The sequence below is a fragment of the Peromyscus eremicus genome, chromosome 4 (assembly GCF_949786415.1).
Source record: "Peromyscus eremicus chromosome 4, PerEre_H2_v1, whole genome shotgun sequence".
In the NCBI taxonomy this organism is placed as follows: Eukaryota; Metazoa; Chordata; class Mammalia; order Rodentia; family Cricetidae; genus Peromyscus; species Peromyscus eremicus.
In genome coordinates this window covers 13,211,739-13,223,530 of record NC_081419.1, presented here as the reverse complement: position 1 = coordinate 13,223,530, position 11,792 = coordinate 13,211,739, and the positions used below count along the sequence as shown (strand labels likewise).

Sequence of the window (11,792 nt, the reverse complement as noted above, 5' to 3'; positions counted from 1 at the left end):
CCAAAAATGTACCATGGAAAAAAGAAAGCATCTTCAACAAATGGTGCTGGCATAACTGGATGTCAACATGTAGAAGATTGCAAATAGATTCATATCTATTGCCATGCACAAAACTCAAGTCCAAGTGGATCAAAGACCTCAACATAAATCCAGTTACACTGAACTTGATAGAAGAGAAAGTAGGAAATAGTCTTGAATGCATTGGCACAGGAGACCACTTCTAAAATATAATACCAGTAGCACAGACACTGAGAGCGACAATTAATAAATGGGACCTCCTGAAACTGAGAAGCTTTTGTAGAGCAAAGGGCATGGTCAATAAGATCTACAGAATGGGAAAAGATCTTCACCAACCCCACATCTGACAGAGGGCTGATCTCTTAAACATATAAAGAACTCAAAAAGCTAGACTTCAAAATACTGAACAATCCAATTTAAAAAATGGGCTATACAGCTTAACAGAGAATTCTCAACAGAAGAATCTCAGATGGCTGAAAGGCATTTAAGAAATTGCTCAACATCCTTAGTCATCAGGGAAATGCAAATCAAAACAACTCTAAGATACCATCTTACACCTGTCAGAATGGCTAAGATCAAAAGCACTGAAGACAGTTTATGTTGGAGAGGATGTGGAGCAAAGGGAACACTCCTCCACTGTTGGTGGGAATGCAAACTTGTACAACCACTCTGGAAATCAGTATGGTGGTTTCTCAGAAAAATGGGAATAAGTCTTTCTCAAGACCCAGTTATACCACTCTTGGGCATATACCCAAGAAATGCTCAATCTTACCACAAGGACACATGCTCAACTATGTTCATAGCAGCATTACTCATAGTAGCAAGAACCTGAAAACAACCTAGATGCCCCTCAACTGAAGAATGGATTAAGAATGGCACATATACACAATGGAGTACTACTCAGTAGTAAAAAACAATGATATCATGAAATTTGCAGGCAAATGGATAGATCTAGAAAATACCATCTTGAGTGAGGTAACCCAGACTCAGAAGGACAAACATAGTATGTACCCACTCATAAGTGGATACTAAATGGGAGGGAAGGGATGGCCAGACTGCAACCCACAACTCCAGAGAGGCTAGCTAACAGGAAAAGATCCTAGGAGAGACACATGGATGACCCTGTGAATGAGAAATGGATGAGATCTACATGAGCAGACTGGGCGGGGGACATCAAGATCATGATGGGAGGACGTGCACAGATGACCAGCTATACTAGTGGAAGCCCATGAACTGTGGACTGGTGGCTGTGGAGCCCCCATGGGACTGGACTAGGCCCTCTGGTTATGTAATATGGTTGTTTGGCTCAAACTGTTTGGGGGGCACCCAGGCAGGGGGATCTGGATCTGTCCCTGGTCAATGGGCAGGCTTCTGGAATCCGGTGCCTGTGGTGTGACACCTTGCACAGCCTTGGTGCAGTGGGAAAGGGCTTGGACCTGCCTAGCCTCAGTGTGCTGGGCTCTGCTGACTCCTCATAGGAGACCTCGATTTTGGGGATGTGGGAATGCGGGGTGGCTTGGGAAATAGTGCTGGGGGTGGGAGGAGGGAGGAGAGGGAGCTGTGGATAGTGAGTAGAACATTTTTTAATAAAGAAAAATGAAAAAAAGAAGGGATGAGAACACAGGAATGTCTAGTTGTTCCACAAACATTTGTTGAAAAGAGTATCTTTCTGCATTGTGTTGCCTTTACTCCTCCAAGATCAGTGAGTTCCATTAGATCTATTTCTGGCTTCTCTATTGTTTCATTGTCTGCTTATGAATTTCTTCACCAGTGTTGCATTGTTGTGATTTCTGCTAGTTTACAGTGAGTCTTGTAACCAATAGTGTCAGTCCACCTTTGTTCTTTAATGTTCTATTATATCTAAGCATTTTGCTTCCCACATAGTTTAGTGCATTTGTCAAATCCATAAAAAGGTACGCTATAATTCTTATTGGTACTGCATTTAATGTACCAATGATTAAAAAATAAAAATAAACTACCATTCTGACAGTAAAAAAAAAGAATTGAGCAAAAGAAGTTTTACCAATCAGCAAAGATCACATGAGCAATTTGTCCTTACTATTAATTCTTGAAAACATTATTTATCAGATTATAAAAGCCCATGGATGACTATATATGTTCTTGTTATTTTCACATAAAGATATTAAGTAAATAAATTGTTCACAGATGGAGAAAGAGAAAAATGGGAAGTGGGGTGAATAAGTAGTGTATGGAATTAATAAAGTTAGTTTTAAATTTTCAAAAAAAATATAAATAAAGATACTGGTAAGCCATTAGCCACGTGGCAAGGTATAGATTTATAAAAATTGGTTAATTTAAGATATAAGTGTAGCTAGAGTTTTCCTGCCTGGCCCACGGTCAGGGCAAATCTCTCTCACCCGCCAGTCCCACAGCCACTCAGACCCGATCAAGTAAACACAGAGACTTACATTAGTTACAAACTGTATGGCCGTGGCAGGCTTCTTGCTAACTGTTCTTATATCTTAAATTAATCCATTTCCATTAATCTATACCTTGCCACATGGCTCGTGGCTTACCGGGATCTTCCCATGCGACTTGTCATGGTGGCGGCTGGCAGTGTCTCTCTCTCTCAGCCTTCCACTTCCCAGAATTCTTTTCCTTGTCCCGCCTATACTTCCTGCCTAGCCAATGGCCAATCAGTGATTTATTTACTGACCAATCAGCAACACACTTGACATACAGACCATCCCACAGCACTTCCCCTTTTCTTTTCTTAAAAAGGAAGGTTTTAACCTTTACATATCTCCAAAGTCAGCTTGGTATATTTGGGAATTTGGGCGTAGTTTCTCTTACTACTTCCTGCTGGAGGGGGGCGCTGTATCTTATGGGGATACAAAGAAAATTTTAGAATTATGGAATAGTCCATGAGGGTATGTCATCTGAGCCAGTTGCCTTGAAACCATTCTGGATGTTGGATCATCAGGGCCATGGTGTCATCGGAGACCTTTCAGGGGGTCTTGGCTGGTCAAACCTGATGTATCTTAATCTTGAACAAATCCATAGCCTCTGGCTTTCTGTGGAAACAAAAGCAGAGCCTCCTTTCCAAAGCAACATATCCTTACATCCAAATTTTGAAGTCAAGGTACCTTTAAAATATACATTTTAGCATAACTCAACAGCTTTTGTAATCAAATGTTTTTCTTTAGTTACAAATATCAAAGAGAACATAATCCAGATTCTCTGTGTGGTAGCCATCTTTACGTGGCTTATTTTTTTATATTAGCTTGAGCCTATTCCTTTTAAACTGCAGCATTCTAAGCCTGAAATGGCGCAGTGGCTGCTGGCTCCGCCCACTTCAGCTTCCCAACATGGCGATGGTCCGCTTTCCGCCAGCTCTGGGAGCCATAACTCTCAGAAATAGTGGGTCTACACTTTTACCAAAGTAGCGTATAGCCCAGAAACCTCTTTTTTTGTTTTGTACTAGCAAAGGCTAAATACACCATACAGCTTAATGTGCCACTTGCAGAGGCCTCATTCCCACCGTACTGCAGGTCGAGAGCACACACTAGGAACCTGCCAGTAGCTCAAACCGGCAGCTGCTGCTCATTTGAGAGAGACAATTAGGAAGCTGTTTTTAGCTCCGTTTTAGAATCTTTTTTTTAAGTTTTTAGGTGGAAACTCTTGCCACCACGTTGGACGCCATTTGTAGCTAGAGTTTTCCTGCCTGGCCCACGGTCAGGGCAAATCTCTCTCACCCGCCAGTCCCACAGCCACTCAGAACCGATCAAGACAGAGACTTATATTAGTTACAAACTGTATGGCCATGGCAGGCTTCTTGCTAACTGTTCTTATATCTTAAATTAATCCATTTCCATTAATCTATACCTTGCCACATGGCTCGTGGCTTACCGGGATCTTCCCATGCGGCTTGTCATGGTGGCGGCTGGCAGTGTCTCTCTCTCTCAGCCTTCCACTTCTCAGAATTCTTTTCCTTGTCCCGCCTATACTTCCTGCCTAGCCAATGGCCAATCAGTGATTTATTTACTGACCAATCAGCAACACACTTGACATACAGACCATCCCACAGCATATAAGAACTAGATGGCAAGAAGCCTGCCATGGCCATACAGTTTATAAGTAATCTAAATCTCTGTGTGTTTACTTGGGTCTGAGTGGCTGCAGGCCCCGAGGGAGACTGGAGAAAACTCTAACTACAAAGAGAGGCTTCCTGAGACATAGAATCCACCAGCTCTGACTGGACCAAAAGCCCTGATAAGACCAAGAGCAGCTCCCTGAGATACAGAATCGGCCAGCTCCAATTGGACCAAGAACTAACACTGTACCCTGAGAGACAGATACAACAAGCACAGAGTGGACTAAGAGCAGCTCTCTCAGACACAGGCACCTCTTACACCCATTAGAGGAGGAGATGGGCAGATGTCAGTGCAAAAATATAACAGCATAAAAAGCAATATGGCATCACCAGAACCTAGTGCTCCTACAACAGAAAGACCTGATCACAATGTAGAAGAAGCAGAAGAAAGCGACCTTTAAAATAGTTTCATGAAGATGCTGAGGCCTTTAAAGAAAAAATGAAAAATTCCCTTAAAGAAATTGAGGAAAAGACAAACCAAAAAATGAAAGAAATCAATAAAGAAATTGAGGAAAAGACAAACAAAAACTGGAAGAAATCAATAAATCCCTTTTAAAAAGACAAGAAAGCCATGAAAAAGCAAGGAAACAGTTCAAGATCTGAAAATTGAAACAGAAACAATGAAGAAGACATAAACAGAGGAAATTCTGGAAATAGAAAATCTAGTAAATGAACAGGAAACACAGATGCAAACATAACCAACAGAATACAAGAGATGGAAGACAGAATCTCTGGTGTAGAGGATACAATAGAGCAAAGAGAATGGTCAGTCAAAGAAAACACCAAAGCCAAAAAAATCATAACACAAAATGTCCAGGAAATCTGGGACACTGTGAAATGACCAAACCTAAGAATAACAGGGATAGAAGATGGAGAAGAATACAAACTCAGAGGCACAGAAAATACGTTCAACAAAATCATGGAAGAAAACTTTCCCAACTTAAAGAAGGAAATAACTATGAAGATACAAGAAGCTTATAGGACACCAAACAGACTAGACCCCAAAAAAGTCTCCTTGCCACATAATAATTAAACCACTAGACATACAGGATAAAGAAAGAGTATTAAGAGCAGCAAAGGAAAAAGGCCGAGTAATAAATACAGACCCATCAGAATAACACCTGACTTCTCAATGGAGACTTTGAGAGCCAGAAGGTCCTGAACAGATGTAATGCAGACACTAAAAGACCATTCATGCCAGCCTAGATTAATTTACCCAGCAAAATTTTCAATCACCATGAACAAGACATTCCAAGACAAAACCAGATTTAAACAATACCTATCCACAAATCCAGCCCTACAGAAAGCACTAGAAGGAAAATTCCAACCTAAGGAAGTCAGATACACCCATGAAAACACAGGCAATAGAAAACCCCACAGCAGCAAATCCCAAAAAAGAGAAATACAAAAACACTACCACCAAAAGATAACAGGAATTAACAATCACTGATCATTAATATCTCTTAATATCAATGGACTTAATTCACCTATAAAAAGACACAGGCTAACAGAATAGATACAAAAGCAGGACCCATCTTTCTGCTGCATACAAGAAACACAATTCAACTTCAAAGACAGAGTAAAAAGCTGGGAAAAGTCTTTCCAAAGAAATGCACTTAAGAAGCAAGCTGGTGAAGCTATCTTAATATCTAACAAAATAGACTTCAAACTAAAATCAATCAAAAGAGATCTAGAAAGATATTACATACTCATCACAGGAAAGATCTACCAAGATGAAGTTTCAATTCTGAACATGTATGTCCCAAATACAAGGACACCCACATATGTAAAAGAAACATTACTGAAGCTTAAATCACATATCAAACCCCACAGATTAATAGTGGAAGACTTTAACACCCCACTCTCACCACTGGACAGATCTCCCAGATTGAAACTTAATAGAGAAATAGGGGAACTAACAGACATTATGACTCAAATGGACATTCCACCCTAACAAAAAAGAATATACCTTCTCAGCAAATCATGGAACTTTTTCTAAAATCAACCACATACTCGGTCACAAAGTAAATCTCAACAGATACAAAAAAAAATTGAAATAACCTCCTGTATTGTATCAGACCACCATGGCTTAAAGTTAGATTTCAACAACAATAACAAAAATTACAGAAAGCCTACAATCTCATGGAAACTGAATAATGCTCATCTGAATAAACAATGGGTCGAGGAATGTTGGGGACCGACTCCGGACAGCTGTGTCCTGAACTTTGTCAAGCCTTGACAGGAGGTTCCTGGCCTAACTGATTAGATAAACTTTCTGGAGCCTGTCGGCCAGCTGCAAGGGGCCTGGGATCAAAGCGACCTCGCCCTGACCCCTCCCTTAGGAATTTTCCATTCTTCTCTCCCTGCTTCCCCTGCTCCCCCTCCCTGCCTGAAGCCCTGCTTATAAGCCTTAACACCCAGTCAATAAATGAGACCTTGACGCAACTCAGACTGACTTTGTCTTCCTTTACGCGCCTGGTCTCCTTTCTCTCTCGTCCCCATTGATCTTTCAGGAGGTGCCTCCTCGGGTCTCATCAAATAACTTGGCCCACGGGATGGGGCAAGTGGCGCCTGAACGTGGGGCTCGAGGCACAGTGACCTGCCGGACGATGGACAACAGAAGGGGTCCCAGAGAGGATCAGGGTAGAGATGCTCGGACTGCATCACTCGTGCAACGCGGGAGAGTCTTGAGGTAAGTGTGTCGTCTCATCGATCATGGGCAAAAATTTATCTAAAGAGGCTGTTTTTCTCAAGGAGATGAAAGGTAATCTTAGGGAGAGAGGAATAAGAGTTAAGAAAAAGGATTTGATAAAATTCTTCCAATATGCAGAGGAGAAATGTCCCTGGTTAGTGATTAATGGACCAGGAATTCACCCTTTGACTTGGAACAAGGTTGGAAAAGATATTAACAAATTAATCAGAGACGGGGAAAATGTCCCCGATGCCTTTTTTAGTTTTTATGGTGTGATTAGAGATGTTCTAAAGGAAGCAGAGGGAGATGGGAATGTTTCACATTTACTAGCACTTGCAGAGGATTTTCTCTCAAACTCCCCCTGCCTGACACCCAAGGGTCCAGAGGTTTATTGACATCTACTGGTAAGAGCGCTCTCTGTGTTGTCTGTGTCTCTCTGTCATGTTACTTTTGTTTTGTACTGGTCAATCAATTTGTACTTTGCAGGCTCTCACTGGGGCAGACGTGTCCGGACAGTGAACCTGGCGGTGAAGGGAGACGTCCCAGAGTCCTAAGGCCACCTCAGAGGTGACCATTTGGTTTAGGAGCATCTTTGGGTATCTTCCCCCACGGTGGGAGGAAGTGTCACTTTGTATTTTGTCCCGGGAAATTGTCAGAGCCATTTTATGGGGTTTTTTTATATGTTTTGTTGTGATCATTGTTACTTTACTTTCTCCTTCTCTTCCAAAAAAAAAAATGTGCATGTCTGACTGACAGGGATGTGGAAGCCCCTGATGTCTGTTTGATTAAGGACAGAGATCCTCGACTCTGGATTGTTTTTGATGTGATTGAGCCTGGAGGGTTACCCCCCCCCAGAGCACATCAGGCTGTCATTGTTCTTGGAGCTTTGTTGGTTGTTTTGTTGTGACAAAGTTTTTTTGTGTGCCCTTGGTCTTGTGTGTAATGTATTAATTGTTCTCATTGTTGACTTGACTGTGACGGACGCTATGGGACAGTTCCCTTCTTCTCTACTAGACTTTTGCCTAGCCCACTGAAAGGATGTGCGAGCCACAATAGAGAGAACTGGGTCCCCCACCCCCACTCCCCAATTGAACTGAATAAACAGGTAGCTCCTGCCAGATGGGGCTTGCATACTGCAAGAGGGGCTTGCTGGCTGTGAATGAGGCCGTCATCTCAGTGCTGATGTTCCGGTTCTTGGATTGTCTGTGTAAATGTTATTTGTTTCTGTCTGCTAACCTCCCTTATTTTCCTAAAGGAAGAGGAGGAAAGAGAGGCATAACAAAGGCCACCTCCGTCCCTCCCTAACTCTCTTGCTATCAGGACTGTAGCCAGCTGGCTGCTCTCACGAGGGTGGGGGTGCATGCTCTCCGTACAGGCGGGCAAAGACAGGAGCTCTGGACAGGGTAATGGCCTGCAATTGACAAAAACTGTGTGAACACTGAACAGAGAATCTGACTTTAGTCAGAGGAGTTAACAAAAACTTTTTTTTCAGGAACACTGGCAGCCAAGGACATGCTCTATACCCACTGCTCCCCCTCCCTTCCTTTACTGTGATAACTTCAAAGTCTCTTCTGCTGGCCAGCAGCTTCTCTTGTTAACCCTTCTCTGTCCTGGTATTGCTTGAAAAGAAATGTTAAATTACTAGTTCAAGATACTGGGAAAATTATGCTTTTGTTTCCACAGGAAAAATAAAAATTTACATGGTGTGAAACCTCAATAACCCCCCTTCCTCTATCCCCTACAGACAAAGAGGAGCCTAAACTAGGATTCCTAAGTGTAGATAAGAAGTTAGACCCCTTTTTCCCAGGTGGCTTTATCAGCTACAGAAACTTAGAAAAACACAGAGTCAGAATATATGACCATCTGGCAGAGGCTAAGTGGTCATGAAACATCCCAAACTTCTCGAATCCCAGAGACAGCTCGTAAAACTCCTAGACACGGTTGTTCAACAAACAAGAAATAAAGATAACATAAAAAATTACTGATGTGAATCAGAAAGAAGGGAGGCAGGCTGTGAGAGATGAATTATGTGGTCTGTGCCTTTAAGAACTAGCCTCACAAAGAAAGGGTGCACTCCTTCCAATCTCCCTGCTGTGTGTGAGAGATTTGGAACGAGCCCCCTGCCACGGCTTGTAAACTTTGACTTCATCTGAATAAACCTTGCTTTTTGCATTCTGTACCTAAGTCTCCAGGTGGCACCTTTGGGGGCGATCTGGGCATAACAATGGGTTTTGGTCATTTGAGTTCAATGGGTTACAAATACTTTCCATCATTTAAGAGAATTGGTTTCAAATTATTGTTGGTTAAGATAAAATATAATGTTTTTATAAAAAATGACTTGAGATATATTAAAAAAAAATGTTTCAGATTTCTTTGTCTTGCTATTCTGCTGTTACATTGAGACTCCAAAGGGTCATAGTTGTAAAAATGTCTGTCTACTCTACAGGTATGAATGAAAAATGTGGCCATATATATGTTTGGTTTTGAAAGTCTGAGTTTGCATGTCCTTTGTGTTAAGGAATACAAGTTAATACTAGTCATCTGGCTATTCAGATACTAGTTTAAAGCATAAACTGTTCTATTTAAATAAAAAAAAACTAAGAGGTATATTTGACTAATATATCTATAGGAGAACAAATTGGCCTGGTTATTGTTACCAAACTTAGAGATATTTTCAAGATTAGGCCTAGATTTGTTTGGCTCAGATACATTTAATAGATAATGGTCCTCAAACCTGTCAAAGATCTGATGAATATGGCATTTACATTATTTGATAAAAAGCTTACTATAGCAAACAGAGACTCCGAGCTCCCCAGCTCCTAGCAATGACTCCCAAGGTCTCCAAAGAAGATACGGAAAAATGACAAGAAGATGCCACCTGAATTGTGGACAACACCGACCACTGGGCAAGATGCTCTGACTCAACACCTGCTGCCAGGGATCTGGCCTATGAGACACTGACAAGATAAAGTCAGTCTTTCTCCTCCACAGGGAGAATTTCACATTATGGGCCCAGCAACCAAGACTGATGCTGTCCTGACACCTGTCCTGCCAACACTATGAAGACTATAGGAGCCTGGGATGATGGCAGTCTGGGTAATGGATAGTCTCTGTTGTTTTTTAAATAGACTTAAAAGTCTGCACTCAGGTAAAGTTTATCCTTCTCAGATCTTTGATGACATTGATGACTGGACTAGCTATAGCTTTCTCAGCTTAGTAATTGATTGATCAATGAATTAATTAATTAAAGCTAATAAGTCTCTTTAAAAAAGATAAACAGGTTCTACATATAGACTTACAGATGCTTTTCATTGGGCCAAGGAAATTTCAGTCCAATCTATACTTGGTTCTCTAGATAGAAAAGACACTATGGATTTCAGGGCAAATTGATAATACTACAATTACTAAGACTATGGGTCTAAAAGTTCCAAATAAGTTCGTAAGTTTTAACTCCTGTTCCTAGTTTATATCTATCTCAACAGGTTTCCACTTGGCTGACAGATACATCCAAGCATCATTTGCTGGTGACAACTTACTGCAAATGACTATGAGCCCTGAACTTGCTGAAAGCTGATATGGACCAATTCAGCCGATATGCATACCATCTCTTCAGCTGGTCAATAAAACGTTCCCTCTTGTCTTTGACTAACATTCTGGCTTTCTAGGGCCCTGACAACTACATCCCAATGTCAGCAGGAAGTAATCACAGAAGAGAAAACATCACCCTTGTTTCTCCCCACACACCCTGGAATGTTAGATCAAAAGGGAATTTCTTGTCATAGGGAACCTGAGAGAAAGTTCCAAGTTCCTTGAGGATAAGGAACTCTGTCAGCCATCACAAGGCTTTTGGCCCTTGTGCTTCTGCTAATTACTGTTGGCTCAACATGGCACGCCACCGAGTGTGGCAAGCCCCCTGTATAGCCTAAGACAGGGGCTCTCTCGGACCCTAGCCACCCCGATCACAATGGACTTGGTCCATTTTTGAGAAAAGAGGGGGAACTGTTGGGGACCGACTCCGGACAACTGTATCCTGAACTTTGTCAAGCCTTGACAGGAGGTTCCTGGCCTAACTGCAGGATATACGATTAGATAAACTTTCTGGAGCCTGTCGGCCAGCTGCAGGGGGCCTGGGATCAAAGCGACCTCGCCCTGACCCCTCCCTTAGGAATTTTCCATTCTTCTCTCCCTGCTTCCCCTGCTCTCCCTCCCTGCCTGAAGCCCTGCTTATAAGCCTCAACACCCAGTCAATAAACGAGACCTTGACGCAACTCAGACTGACTTTGTCTTCCTTTATGCACCTGGTCTCCTTTCTCTCTCGCCCCCATTGATCTTTCAGGAGGTGCCTCCTCGGGTCTCATCAAATAACCTGGCCCAGGAGATGGGGCAAAGAAATAAATAAAGAAAGAAATTAAAGACTTCATAGAGTTCAATGAAAATGAGTGTACAACATACCCAAACTTATGGGACACCATGAAAGCAGTGCTAAGAGGAAAATTCATAGCTCTAAATGCCCACACAAAGAAGTTGGAGAAATCTCACACTAGTGACTTAACAGCACACCTAAAAGCTCTAAAACAAGAAGAGAAGCAAAGTCACCCAGGAGGAATAGACATCAGGAAATAATCAAATTGAGAGCTGAAATCAATGAAATAGAAACAAAGAGAACAACATAAAGAATCAATGCAACAAAGAGTTGGTTTTTTGAGAAAATGAACAAGATAGACAAGCCCTTATCCATACTAACCAAAAGGCAGAGAGAGAGAGAGAGCATCCAAATTAACAAAATCAGAAAGGAAACGGGAGACATAACAACCGACAACAAGGAAATCCAGAGAACCATCAGGTCATACTTCAAAAATGTATACTACACAAAATTGGAAAATCTGAAAGAAATGGACGATTTTCTGGATAGGTACCCCATAACAAAGTTAAATCAAGGTTAGATAAACAATTTAAATAGACCAATAA

The 11,792-nt window shown here is 41.7% G+C and overlaps 1 long non-coding RNA gene across 1 annotated transcript; it reads left to right on the top strand.

Annotated features, from left to right (window-relative positions):
- The first annotated feature begins 6,409 nt into the window (after nt 1-6,409).
- Nucleotides 6,410-11,092, top strand: LOC131908006 (uncharacterized). Its single transcript, XR_009378520.1, has 2 exons — nt 6,410-6,896; nt 10,307-11,092. It is a non-coding gene; the product is annotated as an uncharacterized LOC131908006 (long non-coding RNA).
- Nucleotides 11,093-11,792: the final 700 nt, after the last annotated feature.